The sequence below is a fragment of the Arachis hypogaea genome, chromosome 1, assembly GCF_003086295.3.
Source record: "Arachis hypogaea cultivar Tifrunner chromosome 1, arahy.Tifrunner.gnm2.J5K5, whole genome shotgun sequence".
NCBI lineage: Eukaryota > Viridiplantae > Streptophyta > Magnoliopsida > Fabales > Fabaceae > Arachis > Arachis hypogaea.
In genome coordinates, this window is record NC_092036.1 from 61,922,306 (window position 1) to 61,942,152 (window position 19,847).

At 38.2% G+C, this 19,847-nt stretch overlaps 1 non-coding gene across 1 annotated transcript; it reads left to right on the plus strand.

The window, feature by feature from the left end:
• Positions 1 to 4,784: 4,784 nt before the first annotated feature.
• On the plus strand, positions 4,785 to 4,892 carry LOC112715474 (small nucleolar RNA R71). Its single transcript, XR_003159712.1, has one exon. It is a non-coding gene; the product is annotated as a small nucleolar RNA R71 (small nucleolar RNA).
• Positions 4,893 to 19,847: the final 14,955 nt, after the last annotated feature.

Consider the following 19,847-nt stretch of genomic DNA (forward strand, 5'->3'; position numbering starts at 1 on the left):
CCCATGCACATACGTCCACAATAATTCGAAACAACCTGTTTTGATTTATCCACAGTTTGTTGCACATAGTAATTCGAATTGGCCTGTTTTGAATTACATACAATGTGCGCCCATGGTAATTCGAATGAGACTCATTCGATTTACTAAGATTATTCCTATAAATAGAATTCGAATTGAGCTCATTCAAACCACTACTCAAAAACCCTGCCCCACCAAATCCTAGAGAAACCTCAGCCCAAACACTCTAACATTTGAATATTCTGCTAATGGGGGATAACATGGACTATCTTTATCCTTTGGACGGAGTTGCCCATTGGTGCACGAAATTGTTATCTCAATGGCGCTAACAACTTGGTACGCACAATTGTAATATCACTCTTTTTCACAACTTTGCACAACTAACCAGCAAGTGCACTGGGTCGTCCAAGTAATAAACCTTACGTGAGTAAGGGTCGATCCCACGGAGATTGTAGGCTTGAAGCATACAGCTGGCGTTAAATGCCAGTTTGCGTCATCTAAACGCAAACAAAGTATAAACTATTATATATTTCTGGAAATCCATCGATGTCTACTTTCCAATGCAATTAAGAGTGCACCATTTGGACTCTTGTAGCTCTAAAAATTCCATTTCGAGTGCAGGGAGGTCAGAATCCAACAGCATCAGCAGTCCTTCTTCAGCTTCTGAATCAGATTTTTGTTCAGGTCCCTTAATTTCAGCCAAAAAATACCTGAAATCACAGAAAAATACACAAACTTATAGTAAAGTCCAGAAATGTGAATTTTGCTAAAAACTAATAAAAATGTACTAAAAACTAACTAAATCATACTAAAAACTATGTAAAAAAATGCCAAAAAGCCTATAAATTATCCACTCATCACAACACCAAACTTAAATGGTTGCTTATCCCAAAGCAACTGAAAACAAATATGATAAAAAGAAGAGAATATACAATGAATCTCACAATATCAATGAAACTTAGTCCCAATTAGATGAGCGGGGCTAGCAGCTTTTTGCTTCTGAACAGTTTTGGCATCTCACTTTATCTTTTGAAATTCAGAATGATTGGCATTTATAGGTACTCAGAATTTTGGATAGTGTTATTGATTCTCCTAGTTCAGTGTGTTGATTCTTGAACATAGCTACTTTATAAGTCTTGGTCGTGGCCCTAAGCACTTTGTTTTCTAGTATTACCACCATATACATAAATGCCACAAACACATAACTGGGTGAACCTTTTCAGATTGTGACTTAGCTTTGCTAGAGTCCCCAATTAGAGGTGTCCAGAGTTCTTAAGTACACTCTTTTTGGATCACGACTTTAACCACTCAGTCTCAAGCTTTTCACTTGGACCTTCATGACACAAGCACATGGTTAGGGACAGCTTGATTTAGCCGCTTAGGCCTGGATTTTATTTCCTTGGGCCTCCTATCCGTTAATGCTCAAAGCCTTGGATCCTCTTTACCCTTGCCATTTGGTTTTAAGGGAAATTGACTTTTTCTGCTTGCTTTTTTTTCTTTTTTTTCTTTTAATTTTCGCCACTTCTCTTTTTTTTTTTCCACAAGCTTTCTTATTCACTGCTTTTTCTTGCTTCAAGAATCAATTTCATGATTTTTCAGATCATCAATAACATTTCTCTTTGTTCATCATTCTTTCAAGAGCCAACAATTTTAACATTCATAAACTTCACTATAAAAATATGCACTGTTCAAGCATTTATTCAGAAAACAAAACGTATTGCCACCATATCAAAATAATTAAACTAATTTCAAGATAAAATTTGAAATCCAAGTACTTCTTGTTCTTTTGTAATTAAGCATATTTTTCATTTAAGAGAGGTGAAGGATTCATGGAATTATTCATAGCTTTAAGACATAGACACTAGACACTAATGATCATGTAATGAAGACACAAACATAGATGACACAATAAGCATAAAAACCGAAACAAAAAAATAAATAGACAAGGAGATTAAGGAATGAGTCCACTTTAGTGAGGGTGGCGTCTTCCTCTTGAAAATCCAATGGAATGCCTGAGCTCCTCTATGTCTCTTCCTTGCCTTTGTTGCTCCATCCCTAGTGACTTTGGTGCTCCTATCCTTAGTTGCTCCCAATAGTTGTGTGGAGGAAAATGTATCCCTTGAGGCATCTCAGGGATTTCTTGACTTGTTGAGGTCTATGAGTGGGCTCTCTTGTTTGCTCCATCATTTTTTTAGTGATGGGCTTTTCCTCTTCAATGAGGATGTCTTCCTCTATGACAATTCCAGTTGAATTACATAGGGATTGCCTTTTTCTTGGCCACAACTTCATAGAAGTAGTCTTGATGGACTTTTGAGATGAATTTTTCCATCTCCCATGACTCAGAGGTGGAAGCTTTTGCCTTCCCTTTCCTCTTTCTAGAGGTTTCTCTGGCCTTAGGTGCCATAAATGGTTATGGAAAAATAAAAAGCAATGCTTTTACCACACCAAACATAAAAGGTTTGCTCGTCCTCGAGCAAAAGAAGAGAGAAAGAAGTGGGAGAAGAAGAGAATGGAGGAGATGGAGGGAGATAGTGAATTTGGTCAAAGGGGAAGAAGCTGGGGATCCTGTGGGGTCCACAGATCCTGAGGGGTCAAGGATGTATCATCCCTGCTCCTATTAGGCGTGCAAAACACCCTTACTGTGCAATCCTGGCATTTAACGCCAGATTGCTGCTTGTTTTGGCGTTAAACGCCAGCTTTTATTCCTTTTTTGGCATTAAATGCCATGCTGCAGCCTGTTTCTGGCGTTTAACGCCAGATTGTAGCTTGTTTCTAGTGTTTAACGCCAGTCTGATGCTTGTTTCTGGCGTTTAACGCCCAGAATGGTGCCAGACTGGGCGTTAAACGCCCATTCTGCTACCCTTACTGGTGTTTAAACGCCAGTAAGTTGCTCCTCCAGGGTGTGCTATTTTTAATGCTGTTTTGTGGTTTTTCTTTGATTTTTGCAGTTATTTTTGTGATTCCACATAATCATCAACCTAAAAAATGAAATAACATAGATAAATAAAAATTTGGTTGCCTCCCAATAAGCGCTTCTTTAATGTTAATAGCTTGACAGTGAGCTCTCATGGAGCTTTACAGGTGTTTAGAGCATTGTTGGGACCTCCCAACACCAAACTTAGAATTTGAATGTGGGGGTTCAACACCAAACTTAGAGTTTGGTTGTGGCCTCCCAACACCAAACTTAGAGTTTGACTGTGGGGGCTTTGTTTTACTCTGTAGTGAGAGAAGCTTTTCTTGCTTCCTCTCCATGGTTACAGAGGGAGATCCTTGAGTTTTGAACACAAGGTAGTCCTCATTCAATGGAAGGACCAACTCTCCTCTGTCCACATTAATCACAGCTTTTGCTGTGGCTAGGAAGGGTCTTCCAAGGATGATGGAATCATCCTCATCCTTCCCAGTGTTTAGAATTATGAAATCAGCAGGCATGTAAAGGCCTTTGACCTTTACTAGCACGTCCTCTACCTATTCATAAGCCTTTTTCATGGATTTGTTTGCCATCTCTAATGAGAATTTGGCAGCCTCTACCTCAAAGATTCCCAGTTTCTCCATTACAGAGAGTGGCATGAGATTAATACCTGACCCAAGGTCACACAGAGCCTTCTGAATGGTCATGGTGCCTATGGTACAGGGAATTAGGAATTTACTAGGATCCTATTTCTTTTGAGGTAATGTTTGCCTAACCAAATCATTCAGTTCATTGGTGAACAAGGGGGTTCATCCACCCAAGTCTCATTACCAAATAACTTGGCATTCAGCTTCATGATTGCTCCAAGGTACTTAGCAACTTACTCTTTAGTAATATCTTCATCCTCTTCAGAGGAGGAATAGTCATCAGAGCTCATGAATGGCAAAAGTAGGTTCAATGGAATCTCTATGGTCTCTAGATGAGCCTCAAATTCCTTAGGTTCCTCAAATGGGAACTCCTTTTTGTCCAGAGGACGTCCCATGAGGTCTTCCTTACTGGGATTCACGTCCTCCTCCTCCTCTCTAGGTTCAGCCACACCAAGTAAGGTTATGGCCTTGTACTCTCTTTTTGGATTCTCTTCTGTATTGCTTGGGAGAGTACTAGGAGGAGTTTCAGTGACTCTTTTACTCAGCTGGGCCACTTGTGCCTCCAAATTTCTAATGGAGGACCTTGTTTCATTCATGAAATTTAGAGTGGCCTTAGATAGATCAGAGACTATGTTTGCTAAGCTAGAGGGGCTCTGCTCAGAATTCTCTGTCTGTTGCTGAGAAGATAATGGAAAAGGCTTGCTATTGCTAAACCTGTTTCTTCCACCATTATTAAAGCCTTGTTGGAGCTTTTCTTGATCCTTCCATGAGAAATTTGGATGATTTCTCCATGAGAGATTATAGGTGTTTCCATAGGCTTCACCCATGTAATTCACCTCTGCCATTGCAAGGTTCTCTGGATCATAAGCTTCTTCTTCAGAAGATGCTTCTTTAGTACTGTTGGATGCTTTTTGCAATCCATTCAGACTCTGAGAAATCAAATTGGCTTACTGAGTCAGCATTTTGTTCTGAGCCAAGATGGCATTCAGAGCATCAATTTCAAGAACTCCCTTCCTCTGAGGCGTCCCATTACTCACAGGATTCCTTTCAGAAGTGTACATGAACTGGTTATTTGAAACCATGTCAATGAGTTCCTGAGCTTCTGCAGGCATTTTCTTCAGGTGAATAGATCCACCTGCAGAATGGTCCAATGACATCTTAGACAATTTAGACAGACCATCATAGAATATATCCAGGATGGTCCATTCTGAAAGCATGTCAGAAGGACACTTTTTGGTCAGTTGCTTGTATCTCTCCCAAGCTTCATAGAGGGATTCACCTTCTTTCTGTCTGAAGGTTTGAACATCTACTCTAAGCTTGCTAAGCTTTTGAGGAGGAAAGAACTTGGCTACGAAAGCCGTGACCAGCTTATCCCAAGAGTTCAGGCTATCTTTAGGTTGAGAGTCCAACCATATTCTAGTTCTGTCTCTTACAGCAACAGGGAAAATCATAAGCCTGTAGACTGGTGCACGAAATTGTTATCATCAACAATGGCGCCAAAGACTTGGAGCTCTCAAACGTGAATCACACTTGTTCACAACTTTGCACAACTAACCAACAAGTGCACTGGGTCGTCCAAGTAATACCTTACGTGAGTAAGGGTCGATCCCACGGAGATTATCAGCTTGAAGCAAGCTATGGTCACCTTGTAAATCTCAGTCAGACGGATTCAAATGGGTTATGGAGTTTTCAAAATTAAAAGATAAATAAAAGATAAAATAAAGATAGAGATACTTATGTAATTCATTAGTGGGAATTTCAGATAAGCGTATGGAGATGCTTCATCCCTCTTGAATCTCTGCTTTCCTACTACCTTCATCTAATCCTTCATACTCCTTTTCATGGCAAGCTGTATGTAGGGTTTCACCAGTGGCAATGGCTACCTCCCATCCTCTCAGTGAAAAAGGTCCTCTACGGTTTCCCGCATGGCTAATCAGATGTTGGTTCTCGATCATGTTGAAATAAGATTTACTATCCTTTTACGTCTGTCACCACGCCCTACAATCGCGAGTTTGAAGCTTGTCATAGTCATTCCATCCCAGATCCTACTCGGAATACCACAGACAAGGTCTAGACTTTCTGGATCTCAAGAATGCTGCCAATGGATTCTAGCTTATACCACGAAGACTCTGATCTCAAGGAGTTGAAGGCTCTGTTGTCAGGAGAGGCAATCAACACGCATGAGTCAAGAGTCCAAGAGATACACCCTTAATCTTAAGTAGAACGGAAGTGGTTGTCAGTCACGCGTTCATAGGTGAGAATGATGATGAGTGTCACGGATCATCACATTCTTCAGATTGAAGTGTGAGTGAATATCTTAGAACAAGAATAAGCTTGAATTGAATAGAAAATAGTGGTAATTGCATTAATACTCGAGGAACAGCAGAGATCCACACCTTAATCTATGGTGTGTAGAAACTCCACCGTTGAAAATATATAAGTAGTCTGGAGGTCCAGGCATGGCCGAATGGCCAGCCTCCCCAAATATGAGAATGTATCCAGAATTGTATCTATGATCTGAAGATGAAAATATAATAGTAAAAGGTCCTATTTATAATGAACTAGCTACTAGGGTTTACAGAAATAGGTAAATGATGCAGAAATCCACTTCCGAGCCCACTTGGTGTGTGCTTGGGCTGAGCATTGAGCTTCACACGTGTAGAGGCTTCTCTTGGAGTTAAACACCAGCTTTGGTGCCAGTTTGGGCGTTTAACTCCAACTTTTATGCCAGTTTTGGCGTTTTGACGCCAAAAAAGGGCAGAGAGATGGCATTTTGACGCCATTTTACGTCATCAAAAATCGCGCAAAGTATGAACTATTACATATTGCTGGAAATTCCTGGATGTCTACTTTCCAATGAAATTAAGAGCGCGCCATTTGGAATTCTGTAGCTCCAGAAAATCCACTTCGAGTGTAGGGAGGTCAGAATCCAACAGCATCTGCAGTCCTTTGTCAGCCTCTGAATCAGATTTTTGTTCAGGTCCCTCAATTTCAGCTAGAAAATACCTGAAATCACAGAAAAACACACAAAGTCATAGTAAAGTCCAGAAATATGAATTTTGCTTAAAAACTAATAAAAATATACTAAAAACTAACTAAATCATACTAAAAACTATATAAAAACAGTGCCAAAAAGCGTATAAATTATCCGCTCATCACAACACCAAACTTAAATTGTTGCTTGTCCCCAAGCAACTGAAAACAAATAGGATAAAAAGAAGAGAATATATAATAAATCCCACAGTATCAATGAAACTTAGTCCTAATTAGATGAGCGGGGCTTGTAGCTTTTTGCTTCTGAACAGTTTTGGTATCTCATTTTTTCCTTTGAAATTTAGAATGATTGGCATCTATGGAAACAGAATTTTAGATAGTGTTATTGATTCTCCTAGTTCAGTGCGTTGATTCTTGAACACAGCTACTTTTATGAGTCTTGGTCGTGACCCTAAGCACTTTGTTTTCTAGTATTACCATCGGATACATAAATGCCACAGACACATAACTGGGTGAACCTTTTCAGATTGTGACTCAACTTTGCTTAAGTCCCGAGTTAGAGGTGTCCAGAGTTCTTAAGCACACTCTTTTGCTTTGGATCATGACTTTAACCACTCAGTCTCAAGCTTTTCACTTGGAACTGCATGCCACAAGCACATGGTTGGGGATAGCTTGATTTAGCCGCTTAGGTCTGGATTTTATTTCCTTGGGCCCTCCTATCAATTAATGCTTAAAGCCTTGGATCCTTTTTACCCTTGCCTTTTGGTTTAAAGGGCTATTAGCTTTTTCTGCTTGTTTTTTCTTTTTCTTTTCTCTTTTTTTTCGCCATTTTTTTTCGCAAGCTTTCTCATTCACTGCTTTTTCTTGTTTCAAGAATCAATTTCATGATTTTTCAGATTATCAATAACATTTCTCTTTGTTCATCATTCTTTCAAAAGCCAACAACTTTAACATTCATAAACAACAAGATAAACAAAATGCACTGTTCAAGCATTTATTCAGAGAACAAAAAGTATTGCCACCACATCAAAATAATTAAACTAGTTTCAAGATAAAATTTGAAATCCAAGTACTTCTTGTTCTTTTGTAATTAAGCACATTTTCATTTAAGAGAGGTGAAGGATTCATGGAGTTATTCATAGCTTTAAGACATAGACACTAGACACTAATAATCATGTAGTAAAGACACAAATATAGATAGAACATACAACATAAAGCCGAAAAACAGAAAAATAAATAGACAAGGAGATTAAGGAATGAGTCCACCTTAGTGAGGGTAGCGTCTTACTCCTCTTGAAGAACCAATGGTGCTCTTGAGCTTCTCTATGTCCCTTCCTTGCCTTTGTTGCTTCATCTTTAATTGCTCTCAATAGTTGTGTGGAGGAAAATGTATCCCTTGAGGCATCTCAGGGATTTCTTGATGAGGGAATTCCTCATGCTCTTGTTGAGTGCCATGAATGGGCTCTCTAGTTTGCTCCATCCTTTTCTTAGTGATGGGCTTATCCTCTTCAATGAGGATGTCTTCCTCTATGAAAATTCCAGCTGAATTGCATAGGGATCACCTTTTTCTTGGCCACAACTTCATAGAAGTGGTCTTGATGGACCTTTGAGATGAATTTCTCCATCTCCCATGACTCAGAGGTAGACGCAGTTGCCTTTCCTTTCCTCTTTCTAGAGGTTTCTCTGGCCTTAGGTGCCATAAATGGTTATGGGAAAATAAAAAATCAATTCTTTTACCACACCAAACTTAAAATATTTGCTCGTCCTCAAGCAAAAGAAGAAAGGAAGAAGAGGAAAATAGAGGAGAGGGAAGGTGTATGTGTTTCGGCCAAGGGGAGGGGAAGTTGTGTATGATGTGTGAAAATAAAGGAGTGAAGATAGATATTTATAGGAAAAGGGAAGGAGAGTGGCCGAAAGGTTTGGGTGGGTTTGGGAGGGAAATGGTTGGTAAATGGTATTTGGGGAAGAGATATGGAGGTGATTGGTGAAGGATATTTGGGGAAGAGTGTTATAGAAAGGTGTGAAGAGGAGAGAGAGTGAGTTGAGGTTGGTGGGAATCCTGTGGGGTCCACAGATCCTGAAGGGTCAAGGAATTCTCATCCCTGCTCTAATTGGGCGTTCAAAACACCTTAGAGTGCAATTCTGGCGTTTAAACGCCAGTTTGCTGCCCTGTTCTGGCATTTAAATGCCAGCTTTCCTTCCTATTCTGGCATCTAAACGCCAATTTGTTTCCCTGTTTTTAGTGTTTAAATGCCAGTCTGGTACCCTGTTCTGGCGTTTAAACGCCCAGAAAGGTGCCAGATTGGGCGTTTAAACGCCCATTTTGCTCCCCTTACTGGCGTTTAGTCCTTCTTCCAGGGTGTGCTGTTTTCGATGCTATTTTTCATTTTTTCTTTATTTTTGTAATTGTCTTTGTGACTTCACATGATCATCAACCTAAAAAGAAAATAAAATAATATAGATAAAATTAAAATAAAACTGGGTTGCCTCCCAATAAGCGCTTCTTTAATGTCAATAGCTTGACAGTGAGCTCTCATGGAGTATCACGGATGATCAGAGTATGGTTGAGATCTCTCAACACCAAACTTAGAGTTTGGTTATGGCCTCCAACACCAAACTTAGAGTTTGAATGTGGGGGTTCTGTTTGACTCTGTATTGGGAGAAGCTCTTCATGCTTACTCTCCATGGTTACAGATGGAGAACTTTGAGTCTTTACTACAAGGCATTCTTCATTCACATGAAGGATCAACTCTCCTCTGTCAACATCAATCACATCTCTTGCTGTGACTAGAAAGGGTCTTCTAAGAATGTTGGATTCATCCTCATCCCTCTTAGTGTCTAGGATAATGAAATTAGCAGGGAAGTAAAGGCCTTCAACCTTCACTAGCACATCCGCTAATAGTCCATAAGCCTTTTTCATAGATTTATCTGCCATCTCCAATGAGAATTTGGTAGCCTGTACCTCATAGATTCCCAGTCTCTCCATTACAGAGAATGGCATCATGTTTATCCTTGACCCCAGGTCACACAGAGCTTTTTCAAAGGTCATGGTGCCTATGGTACAGGGTATTAAGAATTTACCAGGATCCTATTTCTTTTGAGGTAAATTTTGTTGAACTAATGTATTCAGTTCATTGGTGAGCAAGGGAGGCTCTTCCTCCCAAGTCTCATTACCAAACAGCTTGGCATTCAACTTCACGATTGCTCCTAAATATTGGGCAACTTGCCCTTCAACAATGTCTTCATCCTCTTCAGAAGATGAATAGTTATCTCTCATGAATGGTAAGAGGAGGTCCAAGGGAATCTCTATGGTCTCTGTATGAGCCTCATATTCCTTTGGTTCCTCATTAGGGAATTTCGTACTAACCATTGGACGTCCCCTGAGGTCTTCCTCATTGGGATTTGTGTCCTCCTCCTCCTCTAAGGTTTCAGCCATGTTGATTATATCAATGGCCTTGCACTCTCTTTTGGGATTCTCTTCTGTATTGCTTGGGAGAGTGCTAGGAGGAGTTTCAGTAACCCTTTTACTCAGATGGCCCACTTGTGCCTCCAAATTTCTAATGGAGGATCTTGTTTTAGTCATAAAACTAAGCGTGGCCTTAGATAGATCAGAGACTATGTTTGCTAAGCTAGAAGGATTTTGCTCAGAGTGCTCTGTCTGTTGCTGAGATGATGATGGGAAAGGTTTGCTATTGCTAAACCTGTTTCTTCCACCATTATTATTATTGAAGCCTTGCTTCTGTTGATCCTTCCATGAAAAATTTGGATAAGTTTTCCATGAATGATTATAGGTGTTGTCAAAGGCTTCACCCATGTAATTTACCTCTGCCATTGTAGGGTTCTCAGGATCATAAGCTTCTTCTTCAGAAGATGCTTCTTTAGTACTGTTGGTTGCATTTTGCAATCCATTCAGACTCTGAGAGATCATATTGACTTGTTGGATCAATATTTTGTTCTGAGCCAGTATGGGATTCAGAGCATCAATTTCAAGAACTCCTCTCTTTTGAGGCGTCCCATTACTCACAGGATTCCTCTCAGAGGTATACATGAACTGGTTATTTGCAACCATTTCAATAAGTTCCTGAGCTTCTGTAGGCGTTTTCTTTAGGTGAATGGATCCACCTGCAGAGTAGTCCAGTGACATCTTGGAAAATTCAGACAGACCATCAGAGAATATATCTAATGTGGTCCATTCTGAAAGCATGTCAGAAGGACACTCTTTGGTCAGTAGCTTGTATCTTTCCCAAGCTTCATAGAGGGACTTACCATCTTTTTGTCTAAAGGTATGAACATCCACTCTAAGCTTGCTTAGCTTTTGAGGAGGAAAGAACTTGGCTAAGAAAGCCATGCCCAGCTTAACCCAAGAGTCCAGGCTATCTATAGGTTCTGAGTCCAACCATGTTCTAGCTCTGTCTCTTATAGCAAAAGGGAAAAGTATAAGCTTGTAGACTTCAGGATCAACTCCATTGGTCTTAACAGTATCACAAATCTACAAGAACTCAGTTAAGAACTGATGAGGGTCTTCTGATGGAGTTCCATGAAACTTGCAGTTCTGTTGCAGTAGAGAAACTAATTGAGGCTTTAGCTTAAAATTGTTTGCTCCTATGGTAGGGATTGAGATACTTCTTCCATAGAAGTTGGAAGTTGGTGTAGTAAAATCACCAAGCATCTTTCTTGCATTGTTGTTTGGTTCGGCCATAATTGTTTGTTTTGCTGCTTCCTTTTCAAAAATTTCAGTGAGGTCCTCTTCAGAGTTTTGTGCTTTAGCTGCTCTTAGCTTCCTCTTCAGAGTCTATCACTACAAGATACACGCTGAATAGCGGCGGTTTATTTAGGAATTTGCGGCGGTTTTAAACCGCTGCGAAATGAAATTCCAGCGGTTCCAAAAGCGTCGCCTATTAGGGGGTTGTAATATGATTTTGTGGCGGTTCTAATGAACCGCTGGCACAACCGCCGCAAATCAGGTTGATAATTTTGCGGCGGTTGCAGAACCGCCGCTAGTTCTGTATTGGATTAAAAAAAAATATGCGGTGGTTTTGAAACCGCCACAGATTTATGTTGGTTTTTTTTAAAAAAATTGCAACGGTTTCCCTTATAGTATAAGCAATAAATTCTATAAATAAAATGAAACAATATATCTGATAAACAAGGAAGGTAATAGAAGCAGCAACAAATTATAAGTCAATAAAAGTTATACAAAGGTGTGACGACCAGAGGGCCAGAGTTGAAAATGGTTTCAAATCTGAACTTGGACAGTGATATACAGCATTAAGACTATCAAGTACCACCAGAGAGCCAATGAATAACATGTCTTTACCTTGTTAACAAGGTAATCGGCAAGTGTTGTTGCATCAAGATGACCAGCAGGTAAAGCCTTTTGTATTCTGTCCCGATTGAAGGTGATGTTCAATGCAAACTCCGCTGACACCTCAAGCATCCCCAAAATAGTTTTAACACTGTCAAACTCCACTATTTCTGTATTGAATCTGTTATGAAGTGTAATAAAGGACAAGAGAAAGCGTGCAATTAATCCTTGATAAATGTGAAAGGTTCTTAAACTATCAATTAAAAACACAAAAGTAATCATAAATGAAAGAAATCCTTAAGCAGTTAATTAATTCAATAGAGAGGCACTCACCCCATTCGTTGTGCTCCTTTCATTCTGCATTCATATTCAACCTTTGCAGCTAGCATACTTTCAAAAGGGTATGTTTTTGAATGCAGCATAGTCAACAAAAGGGCCTATTCAAGACAGACAAGAAAGGTTCAAAGTATCAAGATTTTATCATTTTGCACCTAGACCCAACGAATGGTAGGAATATACTTAACAATAGTGTATCAGACAGCCTCGCTAGGAATTTGAGTCATTGGACTATTAACTGTGCAACAAAGATGGATGTACCTGACAAGCAATCGATGCAGCCTCCTTCATGAGCTTTAGCTCAGCTGGTAACTTTATCCATCGCAACTAATGTGTATAAATAGATGAATTAACAAAAAGAACATTGTCCTGAGTAGTTTAATTAACAAAAAGGAAAGGATCTGAATTCTGATCTCAGTCACAGTTTCATTTTATATATATATATATATATATATATATATATATATATATATATATATATATTGATAACTATTGTTAAACCTATTACTAACTGTTGGTATGCTAAGTCCCGATCACTAACACAAAAACAAAACAGTAAATTGATACCAAATCAAGAAGAAAAGGATTAATGCGGACCAATTTGAATTCTGAATCCAAAAGGAAAACAGAACAAAATAGAAAGAGGGGTTTTGTACATACCAGTAATCTAAACGAAGAAGCTGATCGGTGATGGATCCACCGACAACGAGAAGCGCGATGCAGCTGGTATTGACGGGCAGAAAGGAACGGCGGCAAGAATTTGTGCGCGGAGGTGTGTTTCGCGCCTCTGCCCCTTTTGTGTTCGCGCGAGGAAGATAACAAACTACGATTATGATAATTCATATGTTATCATCATAGCCCTTTATCATCTAGACCTTTTTCATTGGTTATTATTATCTAGTTTTGGCAAAAGGAGGCAGCAATGTTAAAGCAACAATTGCATAACTCAAAAATCAAAATCAAATTAGTGCCACGACTAGTGTGAATAAACTTAAAGGGGGGCATGATTGTGCTTTGCTTTCTATCAACACTGAAGATATCAAATGCTATAAAGACTAAACAAACAACTTCACAAATAATTGGTAGAACTAAACATAGGAGCCAATAGGAGCCAAGAATTTAAGAGAGATTGTAGAACAATAGCATTTAAAAAGCAAGGTGCATAATGCACTCATTTTTCAAAATAATAAATAAAAAAGAGAGAGAAATGAAAGGTAGAGAAGTCTAGTAACCTGAAGGAATAGGCTGGCCAATCTTGGGCACTCTAGCTTCAAAACTTCCAAAGCAGCACAATTACTGTATAGACAAGTTAAAAACATTATCACATCTAAAATACAAGTATAGAAAAACCATCCACATTTTTGGATAAAAGTCAAAGTTACCTTAAACTAAGCCAGCATAGGTTCAAACAAGCAACATCAACCTCCTTCAAATTATTTGAGAGAGAGAGGTTTAGGTATAATAAATTGGCACAATGTGCTGTCAATGGAATGAACACTTTCCTGATATTTGGACATCCGATACAGTTGAGATTCTGCAGTAACCGTGTGGGTTGCCCACTTGACTCGTGGACAATCTCAGAGGAACTTGGATGGGATAATAATATATTCGAGAAGAAGGTTAATGTCTTTAGAGCATGATCAGATATGTTCTCTCAATTAGTGTTATCTTATTTCTAATAGTTCAGCAAATCAAATATATGCTAAGCCATATTATTATAAACTTGCATTGGGTTGGGTAGTTATCCAAATAACATTTTTCATAATCAATTGGGATATAGCTAGTTGTGTTAAAATTCATTATAATAACTCAAGAATAATAAATTTGATAATCAGATACTCTGCCAATATAATACAAGATATCACCTATTTATAAGTGATGAACAAATCAAAAAACAATCAAATAATAAATATCGAATATCAATTAAAATCAATCTAATTAATATTTAAATATCTTAATATTCTTTAGCAAGTTAAATACTAGTATGCAGTGGCTCTCAAATTGAGGATATTATATTAACCTAGTGATACAAATAGCAAAGTAAAATTAAGTTTTGAATACACATAGCATTTTGAATACAAATAGTACGTAAAATTAAGTTTTAGAAAAGAGCAACACCATGATTAACTATATTATTCAATATGGCACTAAGATCCAACAAACCCTACCATATCATATTATGATTGGCACTTAACTTTAATTTGAGCACCATGGATTTGCCCCCATTATGCTTGTCATCAAGATCATCGCATCACATGTCTTCCAATGTTTGGTTTCCTTCATGTTTTGCTGCCACAGGACATATATCAACAATGATATACATGCATGACCCACTCTTAATTGGAGATGGAGAACAAGAACAAAATTTGGTTGACGTAGAAAGGTCTTTAATTTTGGCCTCTGAATTTGCCTTCACCAATTCGAATGAGGGTGGTGTTAGTGTTAGTATTATTACCTGTTAGAATATATAGTTATAGCTAAGAAATTGTGAGGCTCAGTAACAGCGATAAGATAATGATGACAAGTATATATTATGTGTTCACGGAATTTGATATAGAGACATATATATTATTACGGTTGAAGATATTGTGTAGTCAGCAAGGGGAGTGAAATCAATACGAATTTGATGGACTACTCAATATAAGGGAGAAATTTTCAATAAGCTTGAATTATTAAACAAAGCAAGGATATTCTTGCTGCATAAAGGAAAATATTGTTTCTTTTTTGGATGGGATAGGATCTTCACACCAGTCATTTCGGCAATCTCCCCAAGACTGGATCCCCAGTTCAAATCATGCATATTCACACAGCCATTTAAGCTTGCACGTGGGCAGATATAGTGACTAACATACTCTTGACACTCAGCTCAAACTTAGAGTGCAATCTTAACTAACATAGTTAACCAAATAATAATAATAATGACTAACATACTCTTGACACTCAGCTCAAACTTTCGTAGGCAGATATAGTCTAAGTTTTGATGTTATGTTATGATACTAAAATAATTTACCTCACAAAAACCATTTCATAAATCTCTTAGACATACACACACAAACACAGATACACCCATTTGAGCATAATCAACAGTAAAATAAAACTTAAAAATAGTACTCAATTAAGCCACCAAGTTTTCCCTTCATCTTTTTTCACAATGCACAATAATTCAGATATTTATATATACACATTAAGGCTTGGTATTTTTCAGGCCACCCCTGGGTTCAGGAAGGAGGTCTTTCTCCTTATTAGTTTTATTCAGTGATAAGCCAAAGCAATACACACTAAAATATCAAGACTCAGGGTTCAGAAATTGGGGAAAAATTGAATCAGAATATTAAATTGGGGAAGAAAAATTTGGGCAAAATTAATCGATTAGTGTTATTCGAACCAAAAATCAGAAGGAACAGACATGAAATTGATACAAATTTAATTTATCAACAACCACTAAAATTAAATTGGGACAAGGGAGAAGAACATACGAGAGAGAGGGAGAGGGGCCGATCTGCAACACACAACAGGGCAAGGGGGGAAGGCTGCCGACGATGACACCGGGATGGATGGCTGGAGAGGACGCCGACGATGTCACGGACATGCATGGCGGAAGGAGAAGACTTGGACGACCCCTTCCACTTTACCTTCGCGCGCGAGAGCTACACGACGAGGAGACCAGTGACGGAGAAGAATGACGACAAGGACGTGACGGCTGGAACTAACGGAGAGAAGATTCACCACGGCGAGGGAAGGAGACCAGTGATTGGCGCCTTTGCTCTGCTAGAGTTGGCGTGCAAAAGGTGAAGCTTAGTGGTGCCTATTAATTTTTGTTTGGGGATTTTAGGAAAACAAAACCCCCTCCCCTCAAGGTTATTTGCTGCTGTTGGGGCCCAAACCGCCTCAAGTCAAATCAATTGGAGCGGAGCTTATTTTCCCAACAAGAACCGCACCAATTCAACCAATTTGCACCTGTTTGAAAAAATGCTGGTAATTTTGGGCCGCTAAGTCCCACGTTTTTTGTAGTGTCTTTTCAGGTTCAGGATCAACTTCAACAAGTATCCCCCCTTTTTTTTCCTGCTCATATGAAAGAAAAGAAAACAAAGAAAGATATGGAATCCTCTATGTCACAGTATAGAGATTCCTTGAGCTGTCAAAGGAAAACAAGAATAGAAAGATGAGGTAGGTAAGGCAGAATTCGAACACACAAAGAAGGAGTGAGTCAGAATTGACAATGGAGGAGGAATGTTAGTGTTAAAAAAAGAAAGGGGGAAAATTTTTTCGAAAATTAAAATTAAATTTTGGAAATAATTAGTTAATTTAAAAAGAATTTTGAAAAAGAAGTTAATGATTTTCGAAAATTAAGAGTGAAAAGGTGGTTTTGAAAAAGATAAGAAATAAATTTGAAAAAGATAAGAAGTTTAGAAAAGATTTTTTGAAATCAAATTTTTGAAAAAGATATGATTTGAAAAAGATATGATTAAAAAGATATGATTGAAATTTTGAAAAAGATTTGAAAAAGAAATTTTAAAAAGAGTTGATTTTGAAAATTGAAGTTGATGACTTGACTAACAATAAACTAAAAGATATGATTTTAAATTTCAAATATTGAATCTCTCTTAACAAGAAAGTAACAAACTTGAAATTTTTGAATCAAGATTTTTGAAAATATGAGGAAAAGATTTGATTTTTGAAAAAGATATGTTTGAAAAGATATGATTGAAAATATTTGATTTGCAAAAGATTTGATTTTGAAAAAAAAAAGTATGAAGATTTGAAAAAGATTTGATTTGAAAACAAATTTCCTCTCCTTGTGTCATCCTGGCGTTAAACGCCCAGGAGCTGCATGTTTTGGGCGTTTAACGCCCAATTGCTGCATGGTTTGGGCGTTTAAACGCCCAGCCAGGTACCCTGGCTGGCGTTTAAACGCCAGTTTTCCTTCTTCACTGGGCGTTTTGAACGCCCAGCTTTTTCTCTGTATTTCCTCTGCTTTATGTTCTTGGATCTTCATTTTGCTAAATCCTTTATTCAAGAAGATATATTTTAATTTTGAAAAACAACAAAATGAGTCGAAACATATAATTCTTGAATCAAAACATAAGATATATGTAAGAACATTATGAACGTCAAGATGAACACCAAGAACAATCTTGAAGATCAAGATGAACATCAAAAACTCAGTTTTCTTAATGAAAGAAAACATGGAGGACACCAAACTTAGAACTTTCTCATGTTTGGGCCATATGAATGCAAGAATGCATATGTAGAACATCATGCAGTGCAAATCAATAAATCATGAAGATCAAACAAGGTATTTCATCAAGAACAACATGAAGATCTTCAAGAACACAATGCATGTGTTTCGAAAATTGCAAGACAATTAAAATCATGCAATTGACACCAAACTTAAAATTTGGCCCTAGATTCAAACAAGAACCATGAAATATTTTTGAGTTTTTATGATTTTATGAATTTTTTTGAATTTTTCGAAAATTATTTTGGAAAAACGCAAACAAATAAAAAACTTTTGAAAGATTTTTGAAAACTTTTTGAAAAGAAAATAAGAAGAAAATTACCTAATCTGAGCACCAAGATGAACCGTCAGTTGTCCAAACTCGAACAATCCTTGGCAACAGCGCCAAAAACTTGGTGCACGAAATTGTGATCATCAACAATTGTGCCAAAGACTTGGAGTTCTCAAACGTGAATCAAACTTTGTCACAACTTCGCACAACTAACCAGCAAATGCATTGGGTCGTCCAAGTAATACCTTACGTAAGTGAAGGTCGATTGGTGCACGAAATTGGAAATCACAATTCTTGTCACAACTTCGCACAACTAACCAGCAAGTGCACTGGGCCGTCCAAGTAATACCTTACGTGAGTAAGGGTCGATCCCACGGAGATTATTGGTTTGAAGCAAGCTATGTTTATTTTATTATTCTTAGTCAGGATATGAATAAAAATTATCAGTTGGAATTATTAGAAAAATAAAAGAGTGTGAAATAATTACTTGTTATGCAGTAATGGAGAATATGTTGGAGTTTTGGAGATGCTTTGTCTGATTTATTCCTGTAATGTAATATTCCATCCATGGAAAAGTGCAAAGTTCCCTCCATGGCAAGCTGTATGTAGGGTGTCACCGTTGTCAATGGCTACTTCCCATCCTCTCAGTGAAAATGGTCCAAATACTCTGTCACAGCACGGCTAATCATCTGTCGGTCCTCAATCAGGTTGGAATAGAATCCAATGATTCTTTTGCGTCTGTCACTGACGCCCAGCCTTCAGGAGTTTGAAGCTCGTCACAGTCATTCAATCCCGGAATCCTACTCGGAAAACCATGGACAAGGTTTAGACTTTCCGGATTCTCATGAATGCCACCATCAATCTAGCTTATACCACGAAGATTCTGATTAAAGAATCTAAGAGAAGCTCATTCAATCTGATGTAGAACGGAGGTGGTTGTCAGACACACGTTCATGGATTGAGGAAGGTGATGATTGTCACGGATCATCACCTTCTTCATAATTAAGCGCGAATGAACATCTTAGATAGGAAAACACACGTTTGAATGGAGAAATAGAAACAATTGCATTAATTCATCGAGATGCTGCAGAGCTCCTCACCCCCAACAATGGAGTTTAGAGACTCATGCCGTCAAAGTGTATAAAATTCAGATCTGAAAATGTCATGAGGTACAGAGTTAATCTCTAAAAGTTGTTTAAATAGTAAACTAGTAACCTAGGTTTACAGAAAATGAGTAAACTATGATAGATGGTGCAGAAATCCACTTCTGGGGCCCACTTGGTGTGTGCTGGAGCTGAGACTTAAGCTTCTCACGTGCCTGGGGCTGTTTTGGGCGTTCAACACCAGGTTGTAACCTGTTTCTGGCGTTGAACTCCAACTTGTAACCTGTTTCTGGCGCTGGACGCCAGACAGCAGCATGATACTGGCGTTGAACGCCAGTTTACGTTGTCTATCTTCGCGCAAAGTATAGGCTATTATATATTGTTGGAAAGCCCTAGATATCTACTTTCCAACTCCGTTGAGAGCGCGCCAATTGGACTCCTGTAGCTCCAGAAAATCCATTTCGAGTGCAGGGAGGTCAGAATCCAACAGCATCAGCAGTCCTTTTTCAGCCTAACTCAGATTTTTGCTTAGCTCCCTCAATTTCAGCCAGAAAATACCTGAAATCACAGAAAAACACACAAACTCATAGTAAAGTCCAGAAATATGATTTTTGCCTAAAAACTAATAATATTCTACTAAAAACTAATTAAAACATGCTAAAATCTACATGAAATTACCCCCAAAAAGCGTATAAAATATCCGCTCATCACAACACCAAACTTAAACTGTTGCTTGTCCTCAAGCAACTAGATAAATAAAATAGGATAACAAGAAATTAAGAAGTAACAATATCTCAGAGTTTTAAATGGAGTTCAGATTCTTATTAGATGAGCGGGGCTTGTAGCTTTTTGTTTCTGAACAGTTTTGGCATCTCCTTTTATCCTTTGAAATTCAGAATGATTGGCATCCATAGGAACTCAGAATTCAGATAGTATTATTGATTCTCCTAGTGTAGTATGTTGATTCTTGAACACAGTTTCTTTATGAGTCTTGGCCGTGGCCCTAAGCATTTTGTTTTCCCGTAT